The sequence below is a fragment of the Chiloscyllium punctatum genome, chromosome 7, assembly GCF_047496795.1.
Source record: "Chiloscyllium punctatum isolate Juve2018m chromosome 7, sChiPun1.3, whole genome shotgun sequence".
Classification (NCBI taxonomy): Eukaryota; Metazoa; Chordata; class Chondrichthyes; order Orectolobiformes; family Hemiscylliidae; genus Chiloscyllium; species Chiloscyllium punctatum.
The window spans coordinates 27,666,578-27,674,821 of record NC_092745.1 but is presented as its reverse complement, the minus strand read 5'-3'; the positions used below and the strand labels follow the sequence as shown (position 1 = coordinate 27,674,821).

The following is an 8,244-nucleotide window of genomic DNA, read 5'->3' as shown; positions in this document are numbered from 1 at the left end:
ATTTCCTCTTTGCTAGTGTTTTGAGGTACATCCAGTCTTTTCTGTTGAGTTGATTCTCTTATTTTTTTTCAGATTCCTGACTCAAGATGTAAAGTTTTCAGCTTTGGACCAATCTTGCATGCCAGGTATGTTTGACAAGGTAGTGACTGCATCTGTAGTACCAGCCTGGTTTTGTATGATGTATGAATTAGGTCTCTGAAACATGAGGAGAAATAAGTGACTGACAACAGAATTTACTAAGCTTGTTTCAGAATTTCTTGAGGCTCCATGTAATTTGCTCCCTTTGCTTCCCCTTAGGGTCAGAACTATTATGGCATAGGTCTGCCAGACAGCATGGAAACAGTTTGATCTCCCTCCCCCCCCCAACCCCCGGCCTTCAGTTCAACTAGTTTACCGCTTCTGTTTCTAAGCTAAAGCCTGCTACTTGGTAAGTGGCCTGTTCCTTTTTTCTTTTCCTGTCTTGTCAAGTGCCTGTGATGCAAACATGAGACTTGATTTACCAGTGAAGACTGACTAATATTAGCTCTAACTGATTTTGTGCACACTTAGACAGTAAGATCAGAAGCAGGATTATCAAAAATAACTAACATTCCTATTCTCTTTCAGAATCTGAAGCTGTAGGATCCAGGATCATTGCAGCACCCAGAGGTCAGTTTTCATAAGAGCTGTGTAGTTTAGTTGCTGTTTGCCTGCAAATGGCAGATAGTCATGCTTTGGATTAAAGTATCTTTACTTTTCCTCAAGAAAATGCTGTTGGCCTGACATGAGATTCAGTGCCCTTTAGGCTTTTAACTAAATGAAACCATTGATGAATAATTCTGCCATATGAACTTTGCTGATTCTACCCCAACCGTTCCATTCCATCTGAGGTTTCATGGCCCTCTGAACATTGTTGTCTGGTGACTGGGTTTTGTGATAACACATGATTTCTGCATTTAGAGTTGCACCAACTGGAAGTTCAGGATATTGAGTAGATTTGGTATTCAAAGTGACTCGGTTGAAGAAAGGCTTCTACAGATGGATTTAAAGACTATCTTTAAAGGAAATTCTGAACTTTGGTGAAAAGGTACAGTCTGACATCTGAATTTTCAGCTTAATTGCAGTTTGGTCATTGGTAATGTTTGCGGGTCTGTAGATCAGCTGCTGCTTTCAGCACTGCTTGATTAACTGTATTGCAGGTTTGGGACACAAGATTACTTTGTGCTTGCTTTGCAATTTTTGATTGCTTTTAACAATCTGTCCAGATTGTGCAAACTGTTTAAAATGATCCAACCTTCCAGTTGGAGGATGTTTACTTAATGTTTTAAGGGTTACAAGTCCAACATGGGACAATGCATGGAAATGATGAGACTCGTTCTTGAACTCTCTCACTGACAAGTGATGACTCGATTTCTGATTCTGTGCTTACAACCCAATACAAGTACTTGGCAACTTTCAATGAGCTGAAGCTTCCTACACTGAGGCCTGCAAGTTGAATGCAGTTTTTAAAATGGTATGTTTTCTAATGTCTTAAATATTCTGTTCCTCTTGCAGGTGAAAGGATGCAATCAACATTGGACCAATTGTTTGTTGTAATCTGCAAAATCAAATAAAGTGGAAATGAAGATTCATGCATTGGTGTTTTTGTGGTCATGGTACAAATATTTAAAACAGGTTCTGGTGCAGCAATGCTTTGGGTGGCAACAGGATTAAGTAATGCTGAGTTTTCATCTCTGGCATTGGATGATTTGCAGTGACAGAATGCAAGCATAAACTTGCTGCCTGGAAAAGCAGTGTTCTAAAGCTTGGGGAGCTGAAAGTATCATCTAACTGGGTTTTCTAAATGGTTTGAAATGTGAACAAAGACACTGCAAGAGTTAAGCTCCCTTGGCATGCAGACAGATGTCACATGAGCAGTTAGTCAACCTCAGTAGAGCTGGTTACATATAACTTCTCAGGCAAGCATGGGATCAAAGGAATAGCTGACATGAGGAATGTGCTGTTTCACTTTTCTGTACACTCCACTCCAACATCTCCAAATCAAAGTTTAAAAATCTCACCAATGCCTTTAAACTGATTTAATTGGAAGCACTCTACTGTTGCTGCTTCAGGTGATTGTCACCTGTGGAGTGGTGCTCTGAAAGCATGTGCTTCCAGTTAAATCTGTTGGACTACATAAGCTGGTGTTGTGATTTTTGACTGTTTCAGTTCAGTGGACTTGTGCAGCTGTCTTTGCACTGTAAAGTAGGCACATGTTACTCCCACTAAAAATACTGAAAACACTAGTGCAGTTTGCTTTATTTCTAGTTGTATGGTGATACAATCTGGTAATGACAGTCTCTCATGTACTAGAGACCAGAATATTGCACTACAAGTGAGAATTTGCAACAAATGACTCCTTGCTGATTCAATAGTGCAAATTCAGGTGCTCATTATCTTTGTTAAAAAGTTACAGACCTATCTTAAACAATCCTGTGCAATGCATTCCAGCTGTGAGCCACAAGGCTTAAACACTACCTCAAGCTTTTCTAAAACTCAGAATACAGCTGCATATAATTCACCCTGTTGCTAAGTGTAAAAAATCACAACCAGTTTTAAAAAAAACCCACCCAAGCCCCATTGCTATATTTAGACCTACCTAATACTAGGCAATTTAGCATAGCCAATTCACTTGACCTGCACATCTTTGGATTGTGGGAGGAAACCCACACAGATACCAGGAGAATGAGCAAACTCCTCAGGTGTGTAGATGCCAGTGTTGGACTGGGGTGTGCAAAGTTTAAAATCTCACAATACCAGGTTATAGTCCAACAGGTTTAATTGGAAGCACGCTAGATTTCAGAGCGATTGTCTCGGGTGATTGTCGTCTCAGGTGGGTATCAAACCCAGGACTCTGGTGCTGTGAGACCCTACTGCCCAATGCTTCCCATTAAACCTGTTGGACTATAACCTTGTGTTGTAATTTTTAACCCCCCAGTCTGACACCAGCATCTCCGGATCATGACTAATAGCAAGACATTTCCAATCCTATTTCAGAATTAACTAGGGTCCCTGACAACTGGGAATAACACGGCCCATGCAACACACTGGTGCTTTGCCCTACGAGTTAGAGATAAACATTGACAGGTTGCCTGTTTACTCGCAGGAGGAGTTGGCAGGACAAGACCACTCCGGGGGCGGGGGTTTCAGCAACATGGTTAGTGTTTGCTCACGCTGCCAAGATAGTTCAAACTACACGTTTGGTTCATATCCCACATGCTTTACTCGTGTACCGACCTCGTTGCCTTTTGTGTGATCACACGTTGGTGACACCTGTCCGTATGTACGGGTCCGTCATCTCCCACTCGGCGCACAGCCCAGGGTGGAGGAGGCGTGATGGGAGGACCTTGCAGGGGGGTGGGGCGAGCATGCGCACTGCCGGCAGACGGCCGGAGTCTGCGCGGTGACCTCGGCTGGACGCGCAGGCGCGATGCTGGTGCAGGAGGGAGCATGCGCAATCGCCGGGGAGTGTTGGGGGGGACGATGTCGGCGCAGGAGCGACCGGGCCTCGGAAAACGACAGCGACAAACCGGTAAGAAGACAAGGCGCCAGTGGCAGTAAACCCAACACCAGTGAGGGAGAGTGGAGTGGAAGGACCCTGTATGAGAGAGACAGAGACCCCCCCCTCCCAAACACTGAGAGAGGGAGGTGGACTCTCACTGAGACTGAGAGACTCGGAGCCGCACCGTGAGTGAGACCCTCATCGACCCACAGGCCGTCACTTAGTGTCAGTGAGAGTGACGGGCCGAGAGAATGAGAGGCCTCACTGAGAGTACAGCACACCCTGGCTGAAAGTGAGACACGGAGTGGGACACCCTCACTGAGAGAGAGGGAGGGACGTCCACTGAATGTGAGAGAGGGGGAGGGACCCTGGGAGGGACCCTCACGGAAAGTGAGAGGGAGAGTGGGAGACCCTCACTGAGAGGAGAGAGAGAGAGTGAGGGAGGGACCCTGGGAGGGACCCTCACGGAAAGTGAGAGGGAGCTTCATTGAAAGCGAGCGTGGTAGACACCCTCCCTGAAAGTGAAAGAGAGTGGGAGACCCTCACTGAGAGGGAGAGTGGGAGACCCTCACTGAGAGGGAGAGTGGGAGACCCTCACTGAGAGGGAGAGTGGGAGACCGGCAGACCCTTACTGGAGGTGAAAGGGTGAGTGTGAGAGACCGTCACTGAAAGTGAGAGAATGAGAGACCCTCACTGACAGTGAGAAACCCTCGCAGAGAGTGTGGGAGAGAGAGAGTGACCCTCGCAGAGAGTGTGGGAGAGAGAGCGTGACCTTCACAGATGGGCAGTGGTGAAATGTGAAGTTATAAACTTTGCTGTGAAAAACAGAAAGGAAGAACATTATTTAAATGGTATGTTAGGAAGTGTGGATGTACAAATGGAACGTGCGGGTTTCCTTGTACATTATAGAATGTAAAACAGCACAGCATAGGAACAGGCCCTTCGGTCCACAGAATATGTGGCAACTATGTTGTCATTTGAAACTAATCCCATCTGTCTGCACATGGTCTATTCCTTGCCTGGTCATGTCTCTGTCTAAATGTCTCTTAAACGTTGCAATGGCAATGTGCTCCAGGCAACTACCACCCATCGTGTATAAAACTTATCTCACACATTTCCTTCTCCCTCTCACTTTTAAACCTGTGCCCTCTAGTATTTCACATTTCCTCCCTGGGAAAAAGACTCTGACTATGCACCCTATTCATGGCATTCAAATTTATATACTTCTATCAGGTCGCCCCCTCAGTCTCCTATATGCTGGGGAAAACAATCCAAGTTTGTCCATCCTGTGCTTATAGAAATTCAAACCAGGCAACATTGTGGTAAACCTCTTTTGCCCCCTCTTCAGAGCCTGTACATCCTTCATGTAGTGTGGGGACCAGAACTGCATGCAAAACTCAAAATGTGGCCTAACTGAAGTTTTATAGAGTGCTATAGGGTGAAGGTTTGCTCGCTGAGCTGTAGGTTTGATATCCAGACGTTTCATTACCTGGCTAGGTAACATCATCAGTGGCGGCCTCCAAGTGAAGCGATGCTGTTGTTTCCTGCTTTCTATTTATATCTTTCTCCTGGATGGGGTTCCTAGGGTTTGTGGTGATGTCATTTCCTGTTCATTTTCTGAGGGGTTGATAGATGGCATCTAGATCTATGTGTTTGTTTATGCCGTTGTGGTTGGAGTGCCAGGCCTCTAGGAATTCTCTGACATGTCTTTGCTTAGCCTGTCCCAGGATAGATGTGTTGTCCCAGTCGAAATGGTGGTTTATAGAGTGCATTGTGGCTTGCCAGTGTTTATACTCAATGCCCCAACTGATGAAGGCACGGATGCCACGTGCCTTCTTTATCAGCTTTACGTTGATAAGCAGGAGGCTGGGAGAACACAGCAAGCCAGGCAGTATCAGGAGGTGGAGAAGTCAATGTTTTGGGTGTAACCCTTCTTTTGTGTTCTTCCAATCTTGAGCGTGTCTGCTGCGTTCTTCCAGCCTCTGGCCTGTCCGCTGCGTTCTTCCACTTGTCGCCATCTGCCATTTCCTCACCCAACTTTCTAACTGACCTATATCCTATTGTATCATTTGACAATCTTTCTCACTACTCACAACTCCACTAATTTTCATGTTGTCTACAAATGTATGAGTCAGATCACCTACATTTTTATCCAAATCCTTTACATAAATTACAGACAACAGAGGTTCTAGCACTGATCCTTGCAGAGCACCACTGATCGCAGACCTTCAATTAGAAAAATACCTCTCCACCGATACCCTCTGCTTTCTATGACAAAGCCAATTTTGTATCCAACTTACCATGAATCTCAAGCGACAATCTTCTGGAGTAGCCTGCCATGAGGGATCTTGTCACATGCCTTAGTAAAGTTCATATAGACAACATCCATTACCCTACCCTCGATCAACTTGGTCACTTTCTTTAAAAATTCCTTGACAAAACCTCCCTTGGACAGAGCCATGTTAACTATCCCTAAAAAGTCCATCCTTTCCAAATGTTAGTAAATCCTGTCGTTAACAATCTTTTGCAATAATTTCTCTACCCATGATGTCAGGCTCATCAATTTATAATTTCCTGGATTATCACTGTTGACCTTTTTAATCAAAGGAGAAACATTGGCTATTCTCCAGTTTTCTGGGACCTCACTTGTTACTAAAGAGGATGCAAAGATCTTTGTCAAGGCCCGAGCAATCTCCTCCCTTTCCTCTTCCAGTATCCTGGGTTAGATCTAATCAGGCCCTGGGGATTTACCTACCTGAATTGTTTTCATGACACTCAGCACTATCTCCGTCTTAATATTGACATACCCTAGAATATCCCTGTATCCGTCCTTCTCTTGCCATCATCCATGTTGTTCTCCTTTGAGGATACCAATGCAGAATACTCTTTAACGACCTCATGCACTTCCTCTGGTTCCATGCATAAATTCCCTCCCCTGTCCTTGAGTGGACCTCTCCTTCCCCCAGTTACTGTCTTGCTTCTGTAATACACTTAAAATGCTTTGGCATCCTTTTTAACACTATTTGCCAAGGACATTTCATGGCTGCTTTTAGCCCTCCGAATTCTTTGTTTAAGTTCTTTCCTGCTTCCTTTATATTCCTCAAGGGCTCTGTCTGATTTCAGGTTTCTAAAACATGAATATACTTTCTTCTTCTTTTTGATTAATCTTTCAATATTGAATTGATGAAAGGTAGATGCAACAAGCAATTAGGAAGGCAAATGGTAGCTAGAGGTCGACAGCATAGATAACGGCTCTTTGTCCCAGTGGGTATGTGCCAGTCAAAAACAACCACCACTTACAGGCAGTGAATTCTAGATTCCCACCTCTCCCTGAATTAAAATAAGTTTTCTCACATCCCTTGTAAACTTCCTGCTCCTTATTTTAAATCTATGGTCATTGACCCCTCTATCAAGGGGAAATGTTCCTTTCTACCTACGCCCCTCATAATTTTATACGTCTTAGCCATGTCTCTGTGTTTCTGATGAAGGCCTTTTGCCTGAAACATCGATTTTCCTGCTCCTTGGATGCTGCCTGAACTGCTGTGCTTTTCCAGTGCCACTAATCCAGAATCTGGTTTCCAGCATCTGCAGTAATTGTTTTTACCTCCCTTTAGTCTCCACTGCTCCAAGCTGAACAACACTGGTCAATCCAGTCTGTCTTTGTAACTAAAACTCCTAGCCTAGGCAATATTCTTGTGAATCTCCTCTGCAATTGAAGCCCTGCTGTAGTGCGTTTTCTTGAACTTGGATATATATTAACGGATCTGCACACAATATTCTAGCTGTGTCCTAACCAACCTTTTATATGATCCCACGTTAATCTCCCTGCTTATCTTTTCAATTCTTTTGTGGTATGTGGGCATCGGTGCCTGGCCTGCATTTATTGCCAGTCTCTAATTACCCTTGAGAAGTTAGCTGTGGTGAGATGCCATCTTGAACCACTTGTTCTGTAGGGAAACCCATAATGCTGTTAGGGTATTTCAGCATCTTGACCAAGTGACACTGAGGATATATTTCCAAGTTAGAATGGTGAGTAGCTTGAATGGCAACCCGCTGAGAATGGTGTTCCCAACTATCTGCTGCCCTTGTTCTTCAAGATGGAAGTGGTCATGGATTTAGAAGGTGTTGTCTGAAGATCTTTGGTGAATTTCTGCAGTGCATCTTGTAGATGGTACACACTGCTGCTACTGAGTGTCAGTGCTGGAGGGAGTGGATGTTTGTGGATGTAGTGCCAATCAAGAGGGCTGCTTTGTCTTGGGTGGCATCAAGCTTCTTGAGTATTGTCAAAGCTGCACTCATCCAGGCAAGTGGGAGTATTCCATCACACTCCTGACTTAAGCTTTATAGATGATGGACAGTCTTTGGAGATTCAGGAAGTGAGTTACTCCCGGTAATGTTCCTAACCTCTGTGTTGCTTTGTGATTACTGTGATTAAGTCACAAGTCCAACTGAGTTCCTGGTCAGTGGTAACTCCTATGATGTTGATAGTGGGGAATTCGGTGATGGTGACACCATTGAATGTCAAGGGGTGGTGGTAAGATTGTCTCTTATTGGAGATGCTCATTGCCTGGCATTTGTGTGGTGCAAATGTTACTTGCCTCTTGTCAACCCAAGTGTGGATATTGTTCAGATCTTGTTGCATTTGAATGTAGACTGCTTCAGTATGTGAGGTGTTGTGAATGGTGCTGAACAGTGCAATCATCAGTGAACATCTCCACTTTTGA

General features: G+C 44.4%; 1 protein-coding gene and 1 non-coding gene across 4 annotated transcripts in view; both read left to right on the top strand.

Annotated features, from left to right (window-relative positions):
* Window positions 1–800: 800 nt before the first annotated feature.
* LOC140480181 (small nucleolar RNA SNORD47) lies at window positions 801–872 on the top strand. The gene has a single exon (XR_011961205.1). It is a non-coding gene; the product is annotated as a small nucleolar RNA SNORD47 (small nucleolar RNA).
* Window positions 873–3,426: 2,554 nt separating this feature from the next.
* Window positions 3,427–8,244, top strand: part of LOC140479548 (rab GTPase-activating protein 1-like) — a 506,221-nt gene continuing 501,403 nt past the window's right edge. For 2 of the 3 annotated variants that reach the window (XM_072573350.1, XM_072573352.1), the window contains exon 1: window positions 3,427–3,550. The gene's annotated coding sequence lies outside the window, so the exon portion shown is untranslated. The remainder of the gene's footprint in view (window positions 3,551–8,244) is intronic. The other variant, XM_072573351.1, reaches the window with a different exon arrangement.